Source organism: Procambarus clarkii, chromosome 57 (genome assembly GCF_040958095.1).
Source record: "Procambarus clarkii isolate CNS0578487 chromosome 57, FALCON_Pclarkii_2.0, whole genome shotgun sequence".
NCBI lineage: Eukaryota > Metazoa > Arthropoda > Malacostraca > Decapoda > Cambaridae > Procambarus > Procambarus clarkii.
The window spans coordinates 19,888,703-19,915,070 of record NC_091206.1 but is presented as its reverse complement, the minus strand read 5'-3'; the positions used below and the strand labels follow the sequence as shown (position 1 = coordinate 19,915,070).

The following is a 26,368-nucleotide window of genomic DNA, read 5'->3' as shown; positions in this document are numbered from 1 at the left end:
GCCTCCACAGATCTCCAGTATCATCTCTTGATACTGGTAATGGCTCAAAAGGGCCACCACTTACGGGCTATTCATGCCCGTGCCACCTCTTGGGTGGCTTAATCTTTATCAATCAATCAATCAATGGGTAAGAGGCTAGCTTGGAAGGATTAATGTTGAGGCAAGTAGGACAACACGATTCTGGCGACAAGAGGAGAGTAACAAGGAAGGGTAATCGGTCGATCTTATTAGTGAGAATCAAACCCCAACCAACACCTCTTTTTATTGCTAAATCTATTGTTGTAGCTTTTACCATTTCCTCACTCCTTTCCATCTTCATTTATTCGTCCTTCATTTATCTATCAATCCTCCAGTTCTCCATCTGCTTTACTGAACTCGCCTTCACCTCACTTTCCTGCTTGCTTCTCTGCCTCCCGGTACGTCACAGACGAACGATGGTCTCTGTTTCTCTTACGTTTACCACACCTCCACTTCATCTTTTCCTCTTGCCCCGGCCTCTCTCTCTCTCTCTCTCTCTCTCTCTCTCTCTCTCTCTCTCTCTCTCTCTCTCTCTCTCTCTCTCTCTCTCTCTCTCTCTCTCGTTTATGTCTCGTTTATTTCCTTTGCTTCATCCGTAGTTTTCTCTTGTATGCCCTATCACGCTATCCCCCCCACCCTCCTCCTCACCCTCCCCATTGTTCTCCTTCCCTTCCATGGCCCCTCCCGTCTCCCACTATCCCTTTTAGGTCAGACCTGACCGTGTTGGTGGTGGCCTGGAGAAGGGCAAATCAGGAAGCAGACGTTATGGAGGGAAGGAGGAACCGAATGTGGAAGAAAGGAAAGAAGGTTTTGGAATGGAGAGGGAAGATAAGAAGATGAAGAGGACAGTAAGGAATGTGACGCGGTGCATGTGGGGAGGTAGGAAATTGGAAGGGAACGGGACAGGTATTGATGGAAGCAGAGAGGGTAGAGGATTGGGATGGGGATGGGGGAGGGGAGGTTTGGACGGGGAGGTTAGGAGGGCAGTCGGTGAGATAGGGAGGCCTAAAACCGCTTGAATGGTTGGCGGTGTGAGTAGGGTGGGCCTAGGCAGGTTTGGGATAGGTTAGGTCCTTTAAGTCTGGTGTGGAAAATGTTTTTATGGTTCTTGTTTGATTTTGATGGATATATTTATGACTGACGCGCGTCGAGGCGAGAGAAGAACGATTTTGTCTTACCCCCAAGTAATTGTTAACGCTTCTGGCGATATATTATTGTGACTATCATAATGTCTTCAGTGCCTGTATGTTGAGTGCTTGTGTGTTCACTGTTACATATATATATGTAGTGGTTGTATGTGCAGGGAGGTTATCTTGAGATGATTTCGGGGCTTTAGTGTCCCCGCGGCCCGGTCCTCGACCAGGCCTCCACCCCCAGGAAGCAGCCCGTGACAGCTGACTAACACCCAGGTACCTATTTTACTGCTAGGTAACAGGGGCATAGGGTGAAAGAAACTGCCCATTGTTTCTCGCCGGCGCCTGGGATCGAACCCAGGACCACAGGATCACAAGTCCAGTCTGCTGTCCGCTCGGCCGACCGGCTCCAAGGAAGGGAGGAAGAAAGACGTAGAGAGACTGACAACAACAAATATAAATGAGATATCAATAGGAAGTAGCCTAGGCCTAAGAGACGGGGGGGGGGAGAGTAGCGGGGGAATGATATTGAACTTCAAAGTGGGAGGGAAGAGAGAGAGAGAGGGAGAGAGATGTCGGCTCACACAGGCCGGGTGAGGACACGTGAACGACTATAGGCCTAGATTGATTGTTTGAAGCTTGGGGCCATTATTTACATGGTGGTTGTGTCGTGTCTGTTGTTGTTGTTTTAGATTTAGCTACTTCAGAACGAAATGTCCATGTAGCACTGGCTATGGTGAGCCCGTAACTTGAGTTCGGTTATTCGCGATAACCTTGTTGCTGTGCTATTTGGGTCAAAGTATTAAATGAAGGTGGAGTTTCCTACTTTTTCCCTGTTTCTTTTTTCACTTCTGTTTTAGTCTTCATTTAATAACATTATCTTGGTGGCGGATAATGTGGTGTCACAACCGTGGCTATACTATAGCCCAGATGAGGGCTAGCCATACAGTGGTGCGGGCAGCCTGAGGTGTAGTGATGGTGGTGTTAGGCCGTGGCTGGTGTCTGTGGTCGTGGTGAAGGCTGCGTGTGTCATGTCCCCAGCCTGGACCTTGACGCCTCCTCCCACTCACCTGCTTTCTCTCACTGCGTTATTCAATTTCTTTATTATGCTACCCCATCCCGTAAACGGATGGTGTAAAGGGTTACAGAGGCACATAATTGGTTCAGGAACTGAATCCTCTAGTTCGTTTAGCTGAGCAAATAACGTCAATGCGTTAGTAGCTGTGTGACGTCACACTGTCCAACACCTGGAGTTTCTGTCCACTCTGCGGCCTATCTTGAGATGGTTATCTTGAGAAGATTTCGGGGCTTTAGTGTCCCCGCGGCCCGGTCCTCGACCAGGCCTCCACTCCCAGGAAGCAGCCCGTGACAGCTGACTAACACCCAGGTACCTATTTTACTGCTAGGTAACAGAGGCATTCAGGGTGAAAGAAACTTTGCCCATTTGTTTCTGCCTCGTGCGGGAATCGAACCCGCGCCACAGAATTACGAGTCCTGCGCGCTATCCACCAGGCTACGAGGCCCCTACGAGCTATACGTTAAAAGGGCTACGTAATATCTTTAAAGGGCAACCTAAATTGAAAGGCCTATTTAGAGCAATAAGCCTTTAAATTTAGTTTATTATCCATATATACTTTTGTTTTAATGGCTGCGGTGGACCTTTAAATGACTTGAGTACCGAAGGTTCCTTGTAAAAGAGCCGTTGTGGCTCCAGGATTCGTTGAGAGTATTTAGTGGTGGCCGCGTTCGTTGTGAAGGGGGGGGGGGAGGGGGAGATGGAGCTGGGAAGCCGTTATTGGGAAGAGAAGTTGGGGGAGAGGTGGGGGGGGGGTTGTGGTCGGCTCCCTCCATCCCCCCCTCTAACCTTCCCCTCCTCTATTCCCTTCCCTCCTCTTCCATTTCACTCTTCCTTAGGCCTAAATTGAAAATAACAAATAAACAACGGTGAAGCGTATAAAGATGTATATATATATATATATATATATATATATATATATATATATATATATATATATATATATATATATATATATATACATACATATATATATATACATACATATATGTCGTACCTAGTAGCCAGAACTCACTTCTCAGCCTACTATGCGAGGCCCGATTTGCCTAATAAGCCAAGTTTTACTGAATTATTATATTTTCTCTAATTGTTTTCTCATGAAATGATAAAGCTACCCATTTCATTATGTATGAGGTCAATTTTTTTTAATTGGAGTTAAAATTAACGTAGATATATGACCGAACCTAACCAACCCTACCTAACCTAACCTAACCTATCTTTATAGGTTAGGTTAGGTTAGGTTAGGTTAGGTAGGTTAGGTTGTCGAAAAAACATTAATTCATGAAAACTAGGCTTATTAGGCAAATCGGGCCTTGCATAGTAGGCTGAGAAGTGAGTTCTGGCTACTAGGTACGACATATATATATATATATATATATATATATATATATATATATATATATATATATATATATATATATATATATATATATATATATAAAACTTAGGTCGAAGAAAGAAGCCAGCTGAGGAATATGGGAATTGATGAAGCGCAAATTCAAGTTCTCTGGATTTTTTTGGCGGGCGTGGTGCTCCGGGCGGGCGTGGTGCTCCGGGCGGGCGTGGTGCTCCGGGTGGGCGTGGTGCTCCGGGTGGGCGTGGTGCTCCGTGCGGGCGTGGTGCTCCGGGCGGGCGTGGTGCTCCGTGCGGGCACCTGCTCCTCTGGTTCTCTACATCTGCCGATGGAAAGGGGGGGGGGGAGGGGGTAGTGTCGGGTAGAGTACGGGGTAGAATAGCGCGGAGGGGGTAGATTAGCGTGACGGAGTAAGGAGGGAAGGTAGATAAGCGGGGCGCAGGACTGTATATTAGTGTGAGGAACTTAGATTAGCGTGAGATAGCACTAATTGCATACAATCAATATGTACAACTAGCCTACACCCAACAAGCCTGCTAGAACACCATGCTTGTCTCCTAGTAGAACCTATGTAGGATGGCCTTCGTAGGCTTACCTTGCCCTGCGATGGTTTCGGGGCTTAGCGTCCCTGCGGTCCGGTCCTCGACCAGGCATCCTAACCAGGGTTGAAGAGAGTGGGAAACAAGATGGAAGGAACGATAGGCGATATATGAGACCAGTGGGACGGGACATGTGAGGCCAGTGGGACGGGACAACTAGCCATTTACTATTATATGAGGCCAGTGGGACGGGGCAGCCATCCCTGGACTATTATATGAGGCCAGTGGGACGGGGCAACCAGCCATGGACTATTATATGAGGCCAGTGGGACAGGACAACCATCCCTGGACTATTATATGAGGCCAGTGGGACAGGACAACCATCCCTGGACTATTATATGAGGCCAGTGGGACAGGACAACCAGCCATGGACTATTATATGAGGCCAGTGGGACAGGACAACTAGCCATGGACTATTATATGAGGCCAGTGGGACAGGACAACCATCCCTGGACTATTATATGAGGCCAGTGGGACAGGACAACCAGCCATGGACTATTATATGAGGCCAGTGGGACGGGACAACTAGCCATGGACTATTATATGAGGCCAGTGGGACGGGACAACTAGCCATGTACTAGCTGCTATATACGTGTTGACAATAGATTATTATTTAATCAGTAATTAATGTATTTATAAGTAATTAATTAATGACAATAGAAATTATTAACCCAGGTGCGTGGGGAGCCGCGCATGCATGCTTGTGTTTCAACTTGTTAAAGTTTTAAGTTTTCCCCTGAGGGGGGGGGGCAAGTTTATTGGGCACTCGTCTCTTTAACTCGTAAGCACCGTAACTGGGAGGTCAGGATTGTGTTCCCGTGTTGGCCTCTGTCGCAACGTGCCTTCTAACAATTTACCCAAAATTTGCTTGTCCATTTTAAAGAATGAAGAACAATTTTTATTTATATTACTTCTAAGCTGCATCACTTATGAACCCATCCCTGCCCTTGTGTGGCAGTGCACAGTAGAAAGTTGTTTTCACATATCCATACATTAAAACATTGATTGTAACCATGATATATATGTGCTTCAGCCTACAGTTTAGACCTATTGTCTTGTGTATGACCCTCTGTCCTGCGTGACAGTGAATACCACCATTATCCTCAATTTAATAAGACTATCAAAATCCTCAGATTAGGCAAAATTGTAATTAATTTTGTCAATAAAGATGTTAATAATAATATAAGAAACAATGTCCCCGAGGAAGAATTTTTCCCTTGCACCTCTTTCACTCTTTTATTTTTTTCCCTTTCTCTCTTCCCCCCTTCCTTTTCTCACTTAAATGAGAAATCTTTCACTACAATATTCCTCTCATTAATGTTCTGATAAGCTTGATGAATTAATAGGGGATTTTTGCTGAAGTATTTTGACGTCATTATTCTTTAGTGGATGTAAATATTTTGGTGGTTATGTTTTGGAATTGTGTCTGTGCTTCTCACCCCCCTCCTCCCTCCCTCCCTCCCTCCCTCTCTCTCTCTCCCTACCTCTCTCTCTCTCTCTCTCACTCTCACTCTCCTACTCTCACTCTCTCTCTCTCTCTCTCTCTCTCTCTCTCTCTCTCTCTGCTCGACATGAGACAGACCGTGATGGGGTTCAGAGCTGTTTACATAAAAGTCTGCGGTGTTACCATGTTAGGTTTCAAGGGTTTCTCATATGAGAGATAGGCATGAGAAAGAATATCTGGTGGGAAAGGCGTAGCTCCTGGCCCATGTGCTCTCTTGCTATCAGTAGTGTTTGGCATCAACTGATTTGACTACCTTTTAATACTGAGTATTTAGTGTGCTTCTGACTCTTGTTTCACAGTGTTGGCTTCCATGTGTCTCCTTGGTCTTGGTTATCCTTGGTTATCCTTCTTTGGTTATCTGTCTTCCGCTCAGCCTGAGCTCTTGTTCTCGTCACTTACCGCTTCTTGGGAGTGAAGTTTTCTTGATCATTTTACGCTTTACCATCTGAGTTTTCCTTACCATCTTACGGTCGCCTACGGCCTCTTGAGCTTTACATCCTCCTTTATATATATATATATATATATATATATATATATATATATATATATATATATATATATATATATATATATATATGTATATATTTATATATATATATATTTATATATATATATATATATTTATATATATATATATTTATATATATATATATATCTATATATATATATATATATATATATATATATATATATATATATACTCCCTTTATATATATATATATATATATATATATATATATATATATATATATATATATATATATATATATATTTAAATAAGGGTTGATTAAGGGTTGTATTAAACGTTCGAGGCATAGAACACTTGGAGTATGTTGTGTACGGCGTCTGTGGGTGTGTGTACGTGAGAGTGGGTGTGTACGTGTGAGTGGGAAGGGAAGCCATGGTGGTAAAAATATTTGTCAGATATTAAAGATTAGATACAAAAGTGATGATTTGTTGATAAAGTAGACTATGATAAAAGCTTATTGAGGAATATGGATGATAAAGACGGGAACAGCTGATAGCTATCAGTTCTGCCTCCCCCCCCCCCCCTCACTCACACCTCTCCTACCCTACCCTAGATGGCTGGGAGTAAGTCACATAGGCCTCAAGATTTTAAATAACACCTAGCCTTACCTAACCCGACCTAACCTAACCTTCCTCAACCTGACCTAACTCGATCTAACCCGACCTCGCTCAACTTAACCTGAGACCTAACAGAGCCAAACCTGAGCCACTGACGTAACCATACACCACCGTTTTGATGCTAGGAAAACGAACCTTGTCAAACCGTTTTGTTTATGGTTTGACGATACCAATGAAGGCTGGCCTCTCTCCCACAGAATACCTCTCCTCCCTCCCACTGAATACCTCTCCTCCCTCCCACTGAATACCTCTCCTCCCTCCCACTGAATACCTCTCCTCCCTCCCACTGAATACCTCTGCTCCCTCCCACAGAATACATCTCCTCCCTCCCACAGAATACCTCTCCTCCCTCCCACTGAATACCTCTCCTCCCTCCCACTGAGTACCTCTCCTCCCTCCCACTGAGTACCTCTCCTCCCTCCCACTGAATACCTCTCCTCCCTCCCACTGAATACCTCTCCTCCCTCCCACTGAATACCTCTTCTCCCTCCCACTGAATACCTCTCCTCCCTCCCACAGAATACCTCTTCTCCCTCCCGCTGAATACCTCTCCTCCCTCCCGCTGAATACCTCTCCTCCCTCCCACTGAATACCTCTCCTCCCTCCCACTGAATACCTCTCATTCCTCCCACTGAATACCTCTCCTCCCTCGCCAGTCTCACCTGCTTTATCTGTTGTGGCTTTGGGTGCCTTGTTTTGTTTACTTGGACTCGTTATTATCTGCAGTTATCGTTTATCCGGTGTTTTACAGTAATGTTAGTCTAGTCGTTATTATTGTTGTTGCTGTAATGTTTATATGCGCCATATCGTTCGTCGCGTGGCCTCTGTATTTTTCCCTTTTGCCATTTCTGGTTTATTGGCTCTTTGCTTTCTGTACGACCTTCGAACAGAAGCAGGAAGACGCCAGCCAGATGTACACACGAAGCAGGAAGGAGCCAGATGTACACACGAACACGAGGGGGGGGGGAGGCAGGAAGAGACGGGGGAGGGAGTTATGGTGGGGGTCCCCCACCAAAAAAAGTGTGGGTGTGTGATGTCATTGGCCTGTTGACCTTGTGGGGTGACGTGTGGTGCATGGGCGAGCATGGCCGCCCCGCCCTCCATCCTCGCCCGCACCAGGCGGGGGAAGGAAGTGTGGGGGAGGAGGGGGGGAGGCGCAAGATGAAGGAAGCTGGGGGAAGTTAAGAGGGATTGAAGAATGCGAGATGCGAGCATGCTGCCCTTTGGGTTGACGGGGGATGATGGTGGTGGTGGGGGGATGAGATTTGAGGATGTTTGGGGTTGAAGTTGATGAGGAAGGGTCGGGGAAGTTTGGGAGGGAGGGGGAGAATGGTGGGTTACCTTGAAGTTACCTTGAGGTGTTTCCGGGACTTAGCGTCCTCGCGGCCCGGTCGTCGACCAGGCCTACTCGTTGCTTGACTGGTCAACTAGGCATTTGGACGCGGCTGCTCGCAATCTGACGTATGAATCACAGCCTGGTTGATCAGGTTGGTGGTGCTTATGGAGTTCTCTCTTGAACACCGTGAGAGGTCGGCCAGTTATGGGAGGAGGGGGGCAAGAGATGTTTATATATGTTCCTTCACTCCCTATTAACGTTGTATACTATGAAAACCTAAACCTCTACCTGGTGTAACAAAGTCCGCCAGGGATGTGACCAGCTTGGCTACGTGGCTGCTGGAGAACCACCCAACTGGTTGGATGGTTGGAGAACGGTTCCTGGGTTCCCATTATCTGCCTCGACCTTTCCACCACCCTCCATAGGATGGCCACATAATAAACCAGCTATTCGAAAAGTTGATTATTTACGGGGGGGGGGGGGGCTGGGAAGGAAACTACCATAGGAAGGGATGGGGAGGAAACTAGGATGGGACGGGAGGGGGGTGGAGGAAGACTGCATGGAACAGAAGAGGATGGGAGGGAGGGAGGAACCGGAGGATGGAGTAAGGCCCCGCAGGAAATGCTTCAACGCAGAAGGCCAAGACGGGAGAGGCCACTGCACCGTGTTGGAGAAGGGATCTCTATCCCCGTCTCCGAAGGACTCGGAGGCTAGAGACCCGCACTGTAGCGCCCTGCTAACCCTTCTAGCCCCCGCGGAGGTCAGAAGGGTCGTGTTGGGCAGCGTTGTATACATGTCCGATCATATCCACGACAAGGGACACTTAAAATAAAAACACTTGGTTGATCATGGAATCTTATCTCTACTTAACGCGTTCTTCAAGAGCGTAGGCAAGAATGCAGACGATATCTCCTTATCACTCCTCACCATAACAAAGGCAAGGCAGTAGGCCGGACGTTGTTTATACGATCTTGGCGTGCAGGTATAGCTAAGGAGGAGGGGGTAGGTGTGTGTGTGTGTGTGTGTGTGTGTGTGTGTGTGTGTGTGTGTGTGTGTGTGTGTGTGTGTGTGTGTGTGTACTTACCTAATTGTGCTTGCGGGGGTTGAGCTTTGGCTCTTTAGTCCCGCCTCTCATCTGTCAATCAACTGATGTACAGATTCGGGAGCCTACTGGGCTCTATCATATCTGCATTTGAAACTGTATGGAGTCAGCCTCCACCACATCCTTCCTAGTGTGTGTGTGTGTGTGTGTGTGTGTGTGTGTGTGTGTGTGTGTGTGTGTGTGTGTGTGTGGAGTGGCAGGGGCGCATGCGTGCTGAGTGACGTAGAGGAGTGTTGAGCTGTGCGGTTCTTTGTTTGCAAACATTCGGGTCTGCTGTTCTTGTTTATCTTAAGTGTTGCTGCTGCTGCTGCTGTGACGTCACCTGGGGGGGGGAGGGGAGGGGAGTGGTGGTGGTGGTGTAGGTGTTGTGTATTCCTTCCCCCCTAGTTGTGCTGGTGAGGGTTGGGCTGCGGCTCTGGCCTCCTGCTTGATGGGGGTTCTGGGAGTTCTTCTACTCCCCAAGCCCGGCCCGAGGCCAGACTTGACTTGTGAGAGTTTGGTCCACCAGGCTGTTGTTTGGAGCGGCCCGCAGGTCCACATACCCACCACAGCCCGGTGGGTCTGGCACTCCTTGAAGAAAACAATCTAGTTTCCTCTTGAAGATGTCCACGGTTGTTCCGACAATATTTCTGATGCTCGCTGGGAGGACGTTGAACAACCGCGGACCTCTGATGTTCATACAGTGTTCTCTGATTGTGCCTATGGCACCTCTGCTCTTCACTGGTTCTATTCTGCATTTTCTTCCATGTCGTTCGCCCCGTCGCATTGGATTTCTGGTGTAGTTGATTCATAATCTCTATATAGTTCTACCCTACTGCACTATGTGTCTCCTTAGCTCGATCATTCTAATATATATATATATATATATATATATATATATATATATATATATATATATATATATATATATGGACCATATATATATATATATATATATGGTCCATTTCAATTCGTTTTGTTAATTGGTTCCGGTTCCCGGAGTATTTTGTATGTAGTGAACAAGTCACGAGGCAGAGGTCCGTCTGGCGGGAGTGTATTTCATCTCCTACTGACCCCCCCCCCCCCTGCCATCAAGCCATTCTCCGGCGAGACCTTATTGAAGATGAGTGTCACAGCCGTACACAAAGGTGAGAGACAGGCACTCGGGCCAACAGGAAGATACACACACACGTTGGCACTGAATGAATTTCCCTAGGCGAGAAATTCAGTGACCCGCTTGTGGCAACGTTGGCCGCGGCATCATCATTCATTCCCCCTTCTTCTTCTCTCCCTTTGCCCTTCACCCCCCGTCTCCCACTCTCTATTCAACCCTTCTTCTCCCTCTGTCCCTTTCCCCTCTCCCGTTCTTCCCTCTCTCTCTTTTCCCTTCCCCTTCCCTTTTCCCCCGATTCTCCCCTATCTAAGACTTTATCCCTCTGGCGAACGCTGGCAACTTCCGCTGGAGGATAATATTGCTGCCGCCGCTGTTGTTGTTGTTGTTGTTGTGGCCGTATGATGTCACCCTGTGCGTGCTTGTGCGTTCGCGCGCGCGCGTGCTTAAATGTGCTTGCAGGGGTTGAGCGGTAGCTCTTGAGCCCCAGCTGGCTGGCTGGCGTTTATCTAGCCTAATGTCGTGACTCAATCCTCATGTTTCTTGTATTATAAACATGTTATAATTTGGTCTTTTTCTTCTGAAAATGAATAAAATGCTTAATTGTTTGTTATGGCGTTTTTGAATTTGTAATTTAGTTGCTGGATAGCTTGGAGGAGTGGGAATGGAGTGGGTGGGGGGGGGGGAGGAGTGGGTGGGGGGCGAGGGGTGTGGGGGAGGGGTAAGGGAGGGTGAGGGGAGGGGGAAGTGGGAAATGCCTTGTGAGGGTTGATGGGGTCAGTCCCACCAGCCCACTCGTGGCCTTGATGTTCATGATTCTCATTTTGTTTACTTCATGTTCACAACCCTCCCCCTTTCACTCCCCCCCCCCTCCCCCTCTCTCTCTCTTCCTCGTGTTTACCTTCCCCTCCCCTCTTCCTCGTGCTCTCCCCCTCCCTCCTATTCCGCGTGTTTACCTTCTTGGTGCTCAGGTGTTGTGTTCGGTTTGCTTTCGATGACTTGTGTTTGACGCCGTTGTTGTGTAGCCCTGTGAGCGAGTTTGTTTACCCCTCCTCCCCCTCCCCCCCCTCCCCCTCCCCCCCCTCCCCCCCTCCCCTCCCCTCCCCAGCGTGTTTAGTGCCGTGTATTGTGTTCTGATTATGCTTGTCTGTCTGCCCCGTGTGACCTGTTGACCTCACGGGTCTGTCTGCCCCGTGTGACCTGTTGACCTCACGGGTCTGTCTGCCCCGTGTGACCTGTTGACCTCACGGGTCTGTCTGCCCCGTGTGACCTGTTGACCTCACGGGTCTGTCTGCCCCGTGTGACCTGTTGACCTCACGGGTCTGTCTGCCCCGTGTGACCTGTTGACCTCGCGGGTCTGTCTGCCCCGTGTGACCTGATGACCTCACGGGTTGACCTCACGGGTCTGTCTGCCCCGTGTGACCTGATGACCTCACGGGTCTGTCTGCCCCGTGTGACCTGTTGACCTCACGGGTCTGTCTGCCCCGTGTGACCTGTTGACCTCACGGGTCTGTCTGCCCCGTGTGACCTGTTGACCTCACGGGTCTGTCTGCCCCGTGTGACCTGATGACCTCACGGGTCTGTCTGCCCCGTGTGACCTGATGACCTCACGGGTCTGTCTGCCCCGTGTGACCTGTTGACCTCACGGGTCTGTCTGCCCCGTGTGACCTGTTGACCTCACGCGTCTGTTGGCTTTATGTGTTGTCTATTCTAATTGAGGTTTTCTGTGACGCAGTTTATCTCTTTGTTTATACCGCGCTCGTCCCACATAGTGTTATCAAGCCCCCCCTACAATCGTGTTATTCAGCCCCCCCCCCCCATTGTGTTATTGAGTCCCCATTGTGTTATTGAGCCCCGATCGTGTAATTGAGCTCCCAGCGTGTTATCGATGGAAAAACGTGATCTGCGGCTAATGTGGATTTGTTTGGATTAACGGAGAGGCTTTCCGGATAAGCGATATATTAATTCGAATGGCCAATTACGGGGGAAGGGATGGGATGGTTGACGCGCCCTCCTATCCCACTGGGGCTGCATGCACCCTGACCTTCCCTCAAGCCCTTTGGTGGAGGATGGGAATCCCGTTCCCATCCTTCAATCCTTTCCCATCCCCCGTCCCCCCCAGCGTTTCCCACCCTACCTTCAACTCAATTGCCTTGTTTATCTGTTCCTCAACTTTCATCATCAATTCCATTCCTCTCCCAGGTGTGGGCGGGGTGTGTCAGGCAGTGTGTGGGAGGCAGTGGGCGGGGTGTGTGGGTGTGGCAGGCAGTGTGTGGGTGTGGGAGGCAGTGGGCGGGGTGTGTGGCTGGGTGTGGGTGCGTGTGAGAAGGGAGGTTCCCTAAATGTGCATTGTCAGCTTCTAGCCTTGATTTTATAGTGTAATGGAATGACTCGTTGATACCTGGTTGATACCTGGTTGATGGGGTTCTGGGAGTTCTTCTACTCCTCAAGCCCGGCCTGAGGCCAAGCTTGACTTGTGAGAGTTTGGTCCACCAGGCTGTTGCTTGGAGCGGCCCGCAGGCCCACATACCCACCACAGCCCAGTTGGCCCGGATTGTGTTCTTTCACCTCTTATTAGCCAGGATCGACACCTGTTTGTCGTGATCCCCCTTCCCGTTTCCCCCCAGCACCTATATCACTCCCATCCCGTCGCTTCCCTCTGTCCCACAATACCCTACATTTCTACCTCTCCTGGCTCCAGATTGCCCCCCCCCCCACCACCACCACCACTCCCCCTCTTCCTGCCCTCCCCACTGTTTCCAGCCCTACCCTTCCCCAACCTTTCCTCGTCTCGACCGACATTCCTCCCCCCTCCAGGCCGACCGACATTCATTCTATCCCAGTCGACCGAGCGGTCGGCTTATCAGAGCCACAGTGGCCACGACCTCCATATTCTCTTATTTCTATTTAATACGAGAGAACCCCGGTGCATTAGTGCTTCAGTACACGACGGGGGAGGTTGCTTTTGTGTCGGGGTTGTGTGTGGGAGGGGGAGGAGGGAGTGTTTGGTTGATGTGGGAGGGGGAGGTTACCTTGGTTATCTTGAGATGATTTCGGGGCTTTAGTGTCCCCGCGGTCCGGTCCTCGACCAGGCCTCCACCCCCAGGAAGCAGCCCGTGACAGCTGACTAACACCCAGGTACCTATCTACTACTAGGTAACAGGGGCATTCAGGGTGAAAGAAACTTTGCCCATTTGTTTCTGCCTCGTGCGGGAATCTAACCCGCGCCACAGAATTACGAGTCCTGCGCGCTATCCACCAGGCTACGAGGCCCCGAGGCTCCCTCCCCCCGAGGGAGGAGGGAGTGTGTGATTGATGTGGGAGGGGGAGGAGGGAGTGTGTGGATGGTGAGGGAGGGGAGGAGGGAGTGTGTGGTTGACGAGGGAGGGATGGAAGGAGTGTGGTTGACGAGGGAGGGATGGAAGGAGTGTGTGGTTGACGAGGGAGGGATGGAAGGAGTGTGTAGTTGAGGCAACGTTATATTAACAAAATGTTTGTGTACCTTGTGTGTGAGTGGGGGCCACGAAAGCCTGGTGGATAGCGCGCAGGACTCGTAATTCTGTGGCTCGGGTTCGATTCCCGCACGAGGCAGAAACAAATGGGCAAAGTTTCTTTCACCCTGAATGCCCCTGTTACCTAGCAGTAAATAGGTACTCGGGAGTTAGTCAGCTGTCACGGGCTGCTTCCTGGGGGTGGAGGCCTGGTCGAGGACCGGGCCGCGGGGACACTAAAAAGCCCCGAAATCATCTCAAGATAACCTCAAGATAACCTTCTCTAGGGAGCAGTGGTGCCGTCTTCGTCAAGTCGTAATGACTTGGATAATGTCATAATATTACTATATATTATATTTTATTTATTAGTTAAACCATTTCGCTGCAGCTGTGGAAAGGTGGCGGTGTAAGCCACAGCTGCTTGTCTGGTTCATACACCTGCTTGTGTATGCAACAGCTACGCTGCTGTATTTCTAAAGTTTAGGGTCTGATATTGTATTTCATCTTTGTTAATTGCGAATGTTTTTATCAATGCTGCCATCAAAGGGGAAGAGAAGCATTTAGGCAGGTGTTAGGATGTATAAGCGGGTCTCCCACCAGCGTACAAGGCTAGGCTGAACTGTCTGTCTCTCTCTCTCTCTCTCTCTCTCTCTCTCTCTCTCTCTCTCTCTCTCTCTCTCTCTCTCTCTCTCTCTCTCTCTCTCTGCTGGAGGAAGATGGGGGACCTCGACCCCAGCACCACACTCGGGGAGGCGCTGGTCATCGTTGTGATAACGAGTTTTGTATCGCGGGCGGCGCTTCTGACGGCGGTAGAGTTATCAAGACTTGAGATGGAGCCGCCGGGGTGCCTGGAAAATATCAGGCAGCTGCCCCTTGCGATATGGCCCTCGTCGGCGCCTTGGTCGGCTCTCTGTTTATGATCATATAGAGCTAATGTGGTGCATGCCGTCCAGGGCTAATCGGTGAGGCGGGGACAAGAAGCCACAACAGGTTAGCGACTCCATCCACATTGTTGGTGTTTGGCGCCCCATCTGGGTGGTGGTGGTGGTGGTGGTGGTGGTGATGGTGGTGATGGTGGTGGTGGTGGTGGTGATGGTGATGGCAGGGAAGGAAAATGGTAGTGAGGTGGTGACGGGGGCAAGGGACGTTCCGGGACCGGTCTACCAGTCTTGCTGACTAACCTATTTAATTATAGTTTAATATTTCCATGCGAGGGGGCACTGGTCTAATGAGAGGCTGTTCGCTTAGGTCTACTACACACTTATGTATATATTCCTCTTCCTTCTTTTTCTCCTGCCCTTTTCCTCCCCCTCTTCCAGCCGCCCCCCCCCTGACCCATTTTATCTCCCGTGCCCCTCTTCCAGTGCCTCTTTTCATCCTTCATGGCTCTCCAAATTCTCTCAGGTTATGAAACTGAACACAGCACAGTGTCAGGCTTTTAAGTGCAGGCTGTAATTTCATATTGTGTCCTGCGTGAAAGAGACACTATTGTAAATAGATGTAGTAATACTTTAATCCCCCCCACATGGAGGGGGGTTCTCCGTGCCGGAAACCTTATATCACTGAGGGGAACATTTTCATAATGCTCTAACACACACACAAATGTGTATGTGTGTGTGTGTGTGCCCCAGAACATTCCTATGTTCTGGGAGCATTCCTATGTGTCCTATGTTCTGGGAACATTCCTATGTCCCTATTTGTCCCAGAACTAAGAGGCATGAGTTACGACGAAAGGTTGCGAGAAATGCCCCTCACGACACTAGAAGACAGAAGAGGAAGGGGACACATGATCACTACCTACAAAATTCTCAGAGGAATTGACAGGGTAGATAAAGATAAACTGTTTAACACGGATGGTACGCCAACAAGGGGACACAGGTAGAAACTGAGTACCCAAATGAGTCACAGGGACGTTAGAAAATAAACTTTTTCAGTGTCAGAGTAGTTAACAGATGGAATACATTAGGCAGTGATGTGGTGGAGGCTGACTCCATACACAGTTTCAAATGTAGATATGACAGAGCCCAGTAGGCTCAGGAATCCGTACATCAGTTGAGAGGTGGAACCAAACAGCCGAAGCTGAACCCCCGCAAGCACATCTAGGTGAGTACACACGTACATTCATACAAACATACATACATTATAAAATATATGGGGTAATCTTTTTCCCCTCTTCTGGTTAGAAGGGAACCAGTAGCCTCGGAGAAAAGCACACACAAAAGCATTAGAGGGGATTTTTGGGTCTCCTGCAATGCACTTTACATGTTATTTTCTCCTACCACCCCCCCCCCCTTCTCTTTGTGTTTTACTCTATTAGGTACTGAAGGTTTACAAGTTTTACATTGGGGAGTACAACGGAAGGTTAAAAAAGTTGTGGATTTCTTTGAGCTCCTCTGCTTCCGGATAGGCGTTTCCCCTCTGCATCGCCACACTGAGGCGCTGGAGCAGGAAACTGGCAGCTCTTGGGTTTTTGGTGGGGTGAGTTTAGCCTGTTTCTACCTCTGGTGCAATAGTGGGGACCCGTAGCCTCGGAGAGAGGAATAAAGAGCATTCAGATAAAATAACTTGTCGTTTGACTCTGAATGAGTATGAGTTATCACCACAGTTTGTCTAATCACATTTGAAGACTCTTAAGAACACTATCATTTAAGCCTTTGTGTGCCCGTCTCTGTTTGTCGATAGGGGCGTGTTTTAGGGAGGTGTATTAGGGGGTGGTATAAGGGGGGAGATGCAGCAGGTCGGTTGAATTCTCTCTTAACATTCTGCCTGACGTAATAATGGTTGAGTCACTATCAATCGGGGCTTGTCTTTGAGGGGTAGGGGAGTGTGGCCTTGGTGTACATGGGCGTGTGGGTGTACATGGGCGCGTGGGTGTACCTGGGCGCGTGGGTGTACATGGCGTCATGGGCGTGTCGTGCAGGGGGAAGGGACGAATGGCTGTGTGAGGTAAGTCTTTTTCAGCACCTCAACACTCCAGTGGTGGGTAACGGCCAGAAACCTTACCCTGTGGACCCACGGAGATCCATGTGGACCCACAGAGACCCTTGTGGATCCATGTGGACCCACAGAGACCCTTGTGGATCCATGTGGACCCACGGAGACCCATGTAAACCCACAGAGACCCATGTGGACCCACAGAGACCCATGTGGACCCACAGAGACCCATGTGGACCCACAGAGACCCATGTGGACCCACAGAGACCCATGTAAACCCACAGAGACCCATGTGGACCCACAGAGACCCATGTGGACCCACAGAGACCCATGTGGATCCACAGAAATCCACGGATACCCAGGGAGACCTAGTGTGTGTAATCTCCGCTCCACGCACCCTGAGCACTGAGAATTAACATTTTCCTCACAGCATTGCACAAGCGTTGCAATAGGAATTTTGCGTTATTAAACCAGAAAAACTACTTTCCGTGTTGCACGCCTAGGGAACATTTTTATCTGAACTTGTGAAGGACAAGGCGCGGCCTGACTGGTGCTGGTTGCTGTGGCGACGGTTGCTGTGGCGAGGCCACTTGCTTATTTGGTGGTAGGAAAGAGGGAGAGGTGGCGGGTACATGATTATAGTGGTAGGTGGGGGGGGGGGGGGGGTTAGAGGGGTTGGTCCTAGGATTGGGGTCCTGGGGGAGCGCCCAGGACCTTGGGATAGGAGGTGGCTTGGTTGGGATGTGTGGGTTGAGATAGGGGGAAGGGTATGGCTACGAGTGGGGTGGACTTAGGGGTGGGGTGATACAGGAAGGGGTTCGTTCTTAGCACACCTATTGACAGTGGGTGTCTGTGCTGGGAGGTGGAAACCTTGGACACTCCTCTCTGGCCAGCTGGGATAACAGGAGGATAGATGAGAGTAAAAGGATGTAAGGGGTTAGTTGGTCCCTATCCAGACGTCTGGTCCCCCACCAGTAACCAGTCTAAGGCAAACCCTCTTCCACCACCAACAGCTTGGTCTCTCCTCGTATCCCAACCCACTGTTCCTACTAGTTTTTTGTCTCCACAATCACACATCATCGGCCACAGACGCCACCCCAACCCCCCCCTCTCCTGTCTCCCCCTTCCCCTCATGCATGTGTCTGTATTCACCTAGTTGTATGTTGTATTCACCTAGTTGTCCTTGTAGGGGTTGAGCTCTTCTCTTTCGGCCCGCCTCTCAACTGTCAATTAATCAACTGTTACTAACTACTATTATTTGTTCCCCCCCCCACAATTAAGTAGCCCTTAACAGCTGTCTAACTCCCAGGTACCTGTTTACTGCTAGGTAACAGGAGCATCAGGGGTGAAAGAAACTCTGAAACATTTTGATTCTCGCCGGCGCCGGGAATCTAACCCGGTCCACAGGATTACGTGTCCAGCGTGCTGTCCACTCAGCATCCAGCGTGTGTCTGTGTGTGTGTCCCTCTCTCCTTGTCTCCTTGTAGGTAAACACTCCGTTTAGTATTGGTGTAAGTTTAAAAGAGTCCTATCTGCACATTTTGGGGTAACTTGTGAGCAGTGTAGACCTAGGGTGACCTTGCCTACGGACGCTGATGAGCTTGTCCTGCGCTACTCACTCACTCACTCACTCACTCACTCACTCACTCACTCACTCACTCACTCACTCACTCACTCACTCACTCACTCACTCACTCACTCACTCTCTCTCTTGACTTACTGCAAATGAGATCGTGGTTTACCAATGCAGTAATGTGTGTAGACCTCAACTGGGTTTAGCTAGGAACGGTCAAGTGACCAGAGCAACAGGGAAGACGATGCGTTATGTTTAGTGCGCATGCGTGTGTGCGTGCGTGCGTGCGTGTACGTTATCTAACGAAGTATCAGCATAATGTCCAGACCAAGAAATAGTGGCCACAGCGGCTTTTTTCGGTAATTTGCCCTCTCAAAAATTTGGCGTTGTTCTCGGTAACTCATTTTTAATGAGGCAAGTCTGAAGGTTATTCATTATGAGGGGGATGGGATGGGGAGGCTCCCTAAGGCGCCTCCTCATCCTCCCCATCCCACACATCCGCTCTCCGTCCCACGGTAAGCTCCCCTCAGAACTCCCCTCCCGCTCTCTCTCCCCTCACTGAACTAGCCATATTTTTCACACTGTTGTACAAACGGTCATTTAACGGGAGATTTTTTTTGTAATCATTGCCCTGGGATTTGGGGGAGAGGGGGGGGGGTTGTCAGCTGGGTACCTGCAGGTGTCATGGGCGGATACATGGGTTACATGTGGGATATCCCAGTGGGATACATGGCTTCGTACAGGTGTCTTGAGGGATGGGAGAGTATATACTGGTGGGATTTATTACCTGACATTTCCTTGGATTAATAGTACTGAATAAATTATTCCACCTTTCTCGTAGGGTCAACTCTACGGCAACTGTTTGTCAGTGGAAAACTGTTTATCTCTCACACTAGAATCTCTCTCTCTCTCTCTCTCTCTCTCTCTCTCTCTCTCTCTCTCTCTCTCTCTCTCTCTCTCTCTCTCTCATCCACCAAAATCTTTTACAAAGTCTACATCTACAGTGCCTCCTTCCCGTTCTCCCTCTATCTCTCCCATTCTTCCCCTTCTTTCCTCTTCCGCCCACCTTCCATCCCCATCTTCCCTCCTGTAATTATTTAGATAAGACCAGTGTGAGCAAGAGAGGGAGAGGAGCGGCGGAGCTCCAGTGATAAGCTTTAGTTGGTCGACTTGGGTTGTTGAGCGAGCAGTCTGAGCCACTCTTATACAACCTATTACCTTCTTGCTTATGTAGTAGCTCGCTTAGTAACCACTCACCCGCTAGCTCGCTCGCTTATTAACCCCTTACCCGCTAGCTCGCTCGCTTAGTAACCCCTTACTCGCTTGCTCGCTCGCTTTAACCCCTTACCCGCTAGCTCGCTCGCTTATTAAACACTCACCCTCTTGCTCGCTCGCTTACTCACTAGGTCTCGGTCGCTGGTTACCTCTGACGAGCTGCTTCACATTCTACAGTAGTTCACGAGAGCATTTACTGCGTTTCCCTCAGTGTTGGTAGCCTTGTAATCCCTCCCCCCTTCTTCGTGCACACGCCCCCGCCTTCGTGCACACGCCCCCACCTTCGTGCACACGCCCGCGTCCTTGCTGGAGTCTTGTATCAAGAACTTGGAATGGCAAATTTGGAAGCATATATTGGGACCGAGTTTGTCGGAGTTGGGTCCGTCTTTAGCCGTTTGGTTGGCTGTTTTCGTGGTGTTGGTGATGCGTGTTCCGGGTGTGTTGCTGTGCTGCTGGTTATATCTGTTGCTGCTGATGCCGTTTCTGCTGCTGCTGCATGTTCTGGTGTTGCTGCTTGCTCTACTTGTTGTTCCTGGCAATGCTGACTCGGAAGAATTATATTGTATGCTTAATCGACATGGAGGCGAGAGCGCACTCTGCACCACCACCACACACGTCCTTCGTTCAAGGCTTTCTTAGCCATCACCTCCCACTGAGAGACAGACGGTCTCATTGCTCACGGGTAGCAATTACTCCAGCTTGGCTCCCCTTGTCTTCCATTGTCTCTGTCCTCCCCACCCCTCCCCATCCCTCCCAACCCCTTGTTCTCTCTCTCTCTCTCTCTCTCTCTCTCTCTCTCTCTCTCTTTCTCTCTCTCTCTCTCTCTCTCTCTCTCTCTCTCTCTCTCTCTCTCTCTCTCTCTCTCTCTTTCTCTCTCTCTCTCTCTCTCTCTCTCTCTCTCTCTCTCTCTCTTTCTTTCTTTCTTTCTCTCTCTCTTTCTCTTATTTGTTCTTTACCTTCCCTCTCTATTATTCCCTATATTTCGTCCTTTGTCGACTTATATAGGGATAGTGTCGGAGAGGAAGTTAATCGGTAATGAGGCAGTTAAGCAGTTAAATATGTTTTATAAGCCGTTAAAATACTGGTGTTAGCAGTAAGCAGTGTATGGTTATAATCATTTTTACCTCTACTAATATTAAAGAATATTTTGTCAATTATATTTAATTCTTGTTTTCAACATTTTCAGGTGAGCAAACGCGTCTGTGATATCTGCGTTGTGGATGGTGGTTGATGCGATGGTGGTTGACGATTCTTGTTGCTTTGTTCGAATTTGTGGTTGATAGGTGAGTAGGCTTTCTACACATTTTATATTTTGTCTGTAACTGTATCTACATTTATTTATAAGTATTTTGACCTCACTATACAAATATTTACCACCGCTTGCAAGCCTGTGGCTGTGTGTATGCACATTTCTGTAAAAAAAAATTATATATATATAGCACACTGCACACTGCATATAAAAATCTGCATATAAAAATCATATATATATATATATATATATATATATATAAGTATAGTATATTATATGTCTTTCCTGTAGACATATATTATTAAATATGACCGAAAAAGTAAGATTAATAATTCTAACACGAATTTTCTCAATATTTCTTATGGTTCTTTTCACTGTCGATGGTCTTTCACCATCGACAGTGAAAAGAACCATAAGAAATATTGAGAAAAGAAAATTCGTGTTAGAATTATTAATCTTACTTTTTCAGTCATATTTAATAATTTATATATATATATATATATATATATATATATATATATATATATACATATATATATATATATAATAATACATAATATGCGTATATTCATATAATATATATATATATATATATATATACATATATATAAGAGGGGCGTGGGTGGGGACTATATATATGGTGGGGGAGGATAGGTTCTAAAATTAGCCATGATGGGTTTGACGGATGGGTTGCAAGTGGCACTAGTGCAGTGGATAATAGGGAGGGGTGGAGATGGTGGGGATGGGGTGAAGCTGTATGGTCTGTCTTAAAGTGGAAAGAGAGTAGCAACTGATTGTGGGTGACAGGAAGCCGGGAGGTGGTGGAGGACGAAGGAAGAGAAACGGTAAAGATAGGGGAGAGAGAGTTGAAGGATTGGTAAGGAGAAGGGAGGATGAGGTCAAGGTTAGAATGGGGAAGGTAGGTCACGGACAGAGTGGGAGGGGGGGGGGGAAGGAGTGGTGCAGGGGAGAGTTATGGGAGGGGAGGGGAGAGGGGGGGAGTTATATTTAGGTGTGGTGGTGATAGTCATAATGGGTTGAAGAGAAGAGTGCTCAATGGTCCTGTAGTGGAGATAATGTTGGCTCCGGCCTGCCGGTCTCTCTCTCTCTCTCTCTCTCTCTCTCTCTCTCTCTCTCTCTCTCTCTCTCTCTGTTAAGCATGTGGGGTGAGTGAGTGCACACATGCCTCTCCCCCCCCCTTACATTCCGGGCACTGGTAACTAACTCTGCCTCGCCCTCCTGCCTCCAAGACCAACAGGTGCTGGCGGCTGTGTTTACAAACCCACGTGAGTCTTGGTTGTGCTCAAAAGAGGAAGTTTGGCTTTAACAGTGTGTATGACTCCCATGTTAATTGAGGGGAGAGTTTAGGGAGAAAAACATAAGTGTACGTGAGGAATGCTAGCATCCTCTAGCATGCTAGAGGCTGTCATGCCTCTCGTATGATAGCCTCTAGCATGATAGCCTCTAGCATGATAGCCTCATTAGTGGCTACGTTTGCATTTATTAAACTGTTTATGAGTTGGATGAGCTACGAGGTTGTTTATAACAATACCAACCTTGGACCAAGAATGACTCGTGCAGCGTTTCGAAGCTTGTAAACTGTTTAATAAATACAGTCTTTATTGGCCGTAATCGAGGAAGGATGTACAGGTTTCGTACATCCTCCCTCGTTTACGGATTAAGGTATGGAGGAGAGAGAGAGAGAGAGAGAGAGAGAGAGAGAGAGCGCAGCCACTGACACTGTTGAGTAACTAAGACCTGTCTTCGGGACACCAGGGATTATTAAGGAACGGGGCAAACAGCCTTCACAGTCTTGTGTTAGTACAGTATTCTGGTCCGCTGGGAGATACGATCGTGGATACTTGGATGTGGCCCTCGGGGCTCGGTCCCATCCTGCACCGATGGCTAATGAGAAACTTGGTTTTAGCTAGTGGCAGGATTCCAGATCTTTATCCCGAGTTATGGGTATCCTAAATAGCGGGTGACCCGCCTTCTTTATAGACAGCCTTGGGGGGAGGGGGGTGGGTCCTTGCCCAGATGGGGGGCGACCTATCTTCCTTATGGTAAGCCTGGAGGCAACACACGGCATCTTAAATATCGCGTTTTCACCCGCCCGCTAAGATCTCCAACACATTAGCTTTGGACTGGGATAGTTTAAATAGATTTCTTGTGTAGGGAAGAGAACGGTAATTTCGACAAAGGGTTAAAGAAAGCGGACTGTGTTGAGGTAAGGGGAAGGGAGACGAATGCAATCTCCGTTAGAAATTGAATTGATTGATATCTTGTGGGAGGAGAGTAGTTGAAGAACATGGTGATGGGGGGAATAGTCAAGGGGAAAATACTATGATGAAGTTAGAATGGCGTGCCAAACCGTGTCTGTGGCAGCGAGATCTAGTTTGAGGAGCCACACCTCCTGGAGATATTGTCCCTTCAAGTTATATTCCGAGGTAATTTCCTCAACTTCGGTTTTAGGTTAATTTATTCTTATGTTTCTTCAATTTATTTGTGTTTCCATTTTCGTTCTGTGTTTCTTCATCGAGAAAATATGTGTAAATACTTCATCCAATGAAGGATGTTCCTTCATCTTCATCTTGAATGAAGGGTACCTTCATTCAAGGTACCTCTCGATACTTTACACGTAGTGAACATGTCACCTCGTCTGCAGTGGTGAGGAAAACTCGGTCTACCACTCTTTGATTTACACTATACACACTTTTTTATATTTGGATGTAAAGCTTATTAAAGTTTTGTAATATGTGAGGGTAGACTACTGCGTTGGAGGAAGAGGAGGCTGGAACAGATACTTCTGTTTCTCAATTGAAAATATTGTTATTGTGGAAAATGTTGTCGCTACGATTAAGGACGCGTCCTGGGATCCTCTCGGACGTAGGTTCGAATCCTCGTCACGGCCCTTGTGAATGTGTTCAAATGTCACTTTCGAGTGTTTTATTTGCACGGTTGTAAAATACAGTTTTTCTTATTATTATTTTCTACCACAGACGTGGCCACACATTAACAATGCTAACCAGCATATATACATTTTCTTCTGTCCTCCATGGACAGTGTGAGAGATTTGTCAAACATACAATTCAGAGATTTATTGAACAATCAACCACAGAAGGTGATTGTAGTGCTTTTAAAATGCTAGGCTAAGCTACATACGTAAATACATAGATACACAGATTTATGTATGCTACATAAAGTGTTCGATGTGTTGTAAAATACAGTGACTGTGTTATGCTACTTTAGTGAAACAGTGTTGTAACTATATATGTACTTGATACTGAAACATAAAAGTGCCTCTTTGTGATGATTCAATGTTATTCAGAATACAACAGTGTTTGAAACTGGTGCTATTGAAACGGGTGTTACATCACACAAGTGTTACTTAAATTAGTGCTTTTTCAAGCGGGTGTTACTTAAGCTGATGCTTCTTAAATGATTGTTATTCAAACCAAGCTCTACTGTTGCTGAGCATTGTTACATAATTAAGGTGTCAAGGAAATACAGTGTTTCGTGAGTGTTATTTTAAGCAAATAAGTTGTTTGCAGTGTTGAGTTCTGTGTTGCTTCTAGTGCTACCTAGGGTGTTGAATACAGTGGTGTTTAAATACAATGATGCTTAAATACATTGGAGCTTGAATACAGCAGTGCTTAAATACAGTTATACTTAAATACAGTGGTGCTTAATACAGCAGTGTTTTAATGCTGTGATAATTGCAGTGGTGCTTAAACAGATACTTAAGCCTTAATACAGCGATACTTAACTAGTGAGAATTAACGCTACTTGCATACAGTGTCACTGTAAACAGTGCGGCATTAGATACAGTGCACTGTGTTTTAAAGTCCAGGTGATCCTCGGGTCAGTAGCGGAGTCTGGATATAGTGGACACCACTGATGCCAATAGCTACACACACGCAGGAAAGTATGGCTCATTATACCTAGACGTTACAAGCTGCACTCGTCCATGATGACAGAAGCTGGGCTTACTCTTGGCCACCTGATAGTTTGTTGTTGTTATGATTGGCTGTTCCCCCCTCCCCCTATTCCCCCCCCCCCGCCCATGGTGCCGGAATTACTGTATTGTGTCAACCTATTCGTGGGTCTGTTGCTAGCCTGCCTCTTGAGTGATTGAAAGGTATATTCTCTCTCTCTCTCTCTCTCTCTCTCTCTCTCTCTCTCTCTCTCTCTCTCTCTCTCTCTCTCTCTCTCTCTCTCTCTCTCTCCCTCTCTCTCTCTCGTATTCTTAGTATTAATGCACAGTAATGTACACGTGTATCTTAAATTGATCATCATATTCCCCCCCGTCATATGCCTCAGTTATGTCAGCGTTATGGCTTAGTGTCACGCTAATGTTATATCACTTGTGTCACGCCATATCAGTCACGTTCACATCATGTCAGTGTCGTGTCTTGCTTTCAAATCGTTGTCATGGCGCTTGTAAAGCACTCGTGCGAGTGGGAGGCCCAAGTGCAGACAGCCCCTCGAAGGGAAGAGTGTTTTACCTTGTTGTTATTATTATTATTATTAACTCTGCTTGTAGAGGGAAGTGTCACTCACCGCGTCACTGGGGTCACTGGGACGCGTCACTCACCCTGTGAGTGAAAACACTATCATAGTAACAGTATTGAATGTGTCTGGAAAGACGTTAGGCGTGATGGAAGGGGCTGGATGAGACTGATCTAGACCGTTGAGGCTGTCGAGGAGGGCTTGCATGGTGAGAGTTGGAGCGTCTGGTGTTGTCACAGGCTCGCGGGAGTGAGAAAAAGGCACAATTTTTCCCCCCTCGGTGTTTTGACTGCCTCGGCCACTTCCGCCAGGCTGGGTAACATGCCCGGGTGGGGTAGGGAGGACGTCGCTGCCTGTGGGCAAGGCAAGGGGCACGGGTTGCAGAAGGGAAGGAAGACTGGAGATAAAACGGAATGCGAGGAAAAGGGCCCGGAAGGTGAGATGGTGAGAACAAAGAAAAAGGTTGTAATAGTATACACAGGAAATGCTTCAGCACCGAGCGTGGTGACTCTGGTGTTGTGGCTTTCTGTGGGTATTAAACAATTGTCTTAATCAGACAACTTATCTAGATAATAATTGTTAAAACAATTTCTCAAGAGTCAAAAGTTGTAATTTCATCTTGCAAAATGTTGCTCTTCGGCGTCCGTCAGTCTCTCTCTCTCTCTCTCTCTCTCTCTCTCTCTCTCTCTCTCTCTCTCTCTCTCTCTCTCTCTCTCTAAAGTCAAGAGGTGTAGGATGGGTGGTGGCGGCGGGTGGATAGTTGCCGGGGGCTAGGATACCACCAACGAGGGCAGGAACTAAGCCAGCTGTGGGTCGGGTAAGCACGTTAAGGGGTAAACACAACTCTTAACCCGTCCCTCCCCACCCCCCTACCTTTGTCCTACCCTACCCTGCCCCCCCCCCTCCTCCTCCTCCTTTACCAAGAGGTAGCAAGGCACGGAACAGTGTTCCTGACACTTCCTGAGTCTCAGTTGGGGCTC

At 48.0% G+C, this 26,368-nt stretch overlaps 1 protein-coding gene across 2 annotated transcripts in view; it reads left to right on the top strand.

Annotated features, from left to right (window-relative positions):
- The window catches only part of LOC123744984 (transcription factor SOX-4), an 82,754-nt gene that overhangs the window by 22,530 nt on the left and 33,856 nt on the right, over window positions 1-26,368 (top strand). The window contains exon 2 of one of the 2 annotated variants that reach the window (XM_045725217.2): window positions 20,817-20,913. The exons of the other annotated variant lie outside the window; for it this stretch is intronic. The gene's annotated coding sequence lies outside the window, so the exon portion shown is untranslated. The remainder of the gene's footprint in view (window positions 1-20,816; window positions 20,914-26,368) is intronic. 2 annotated transcript variants of the gene reach the window in all.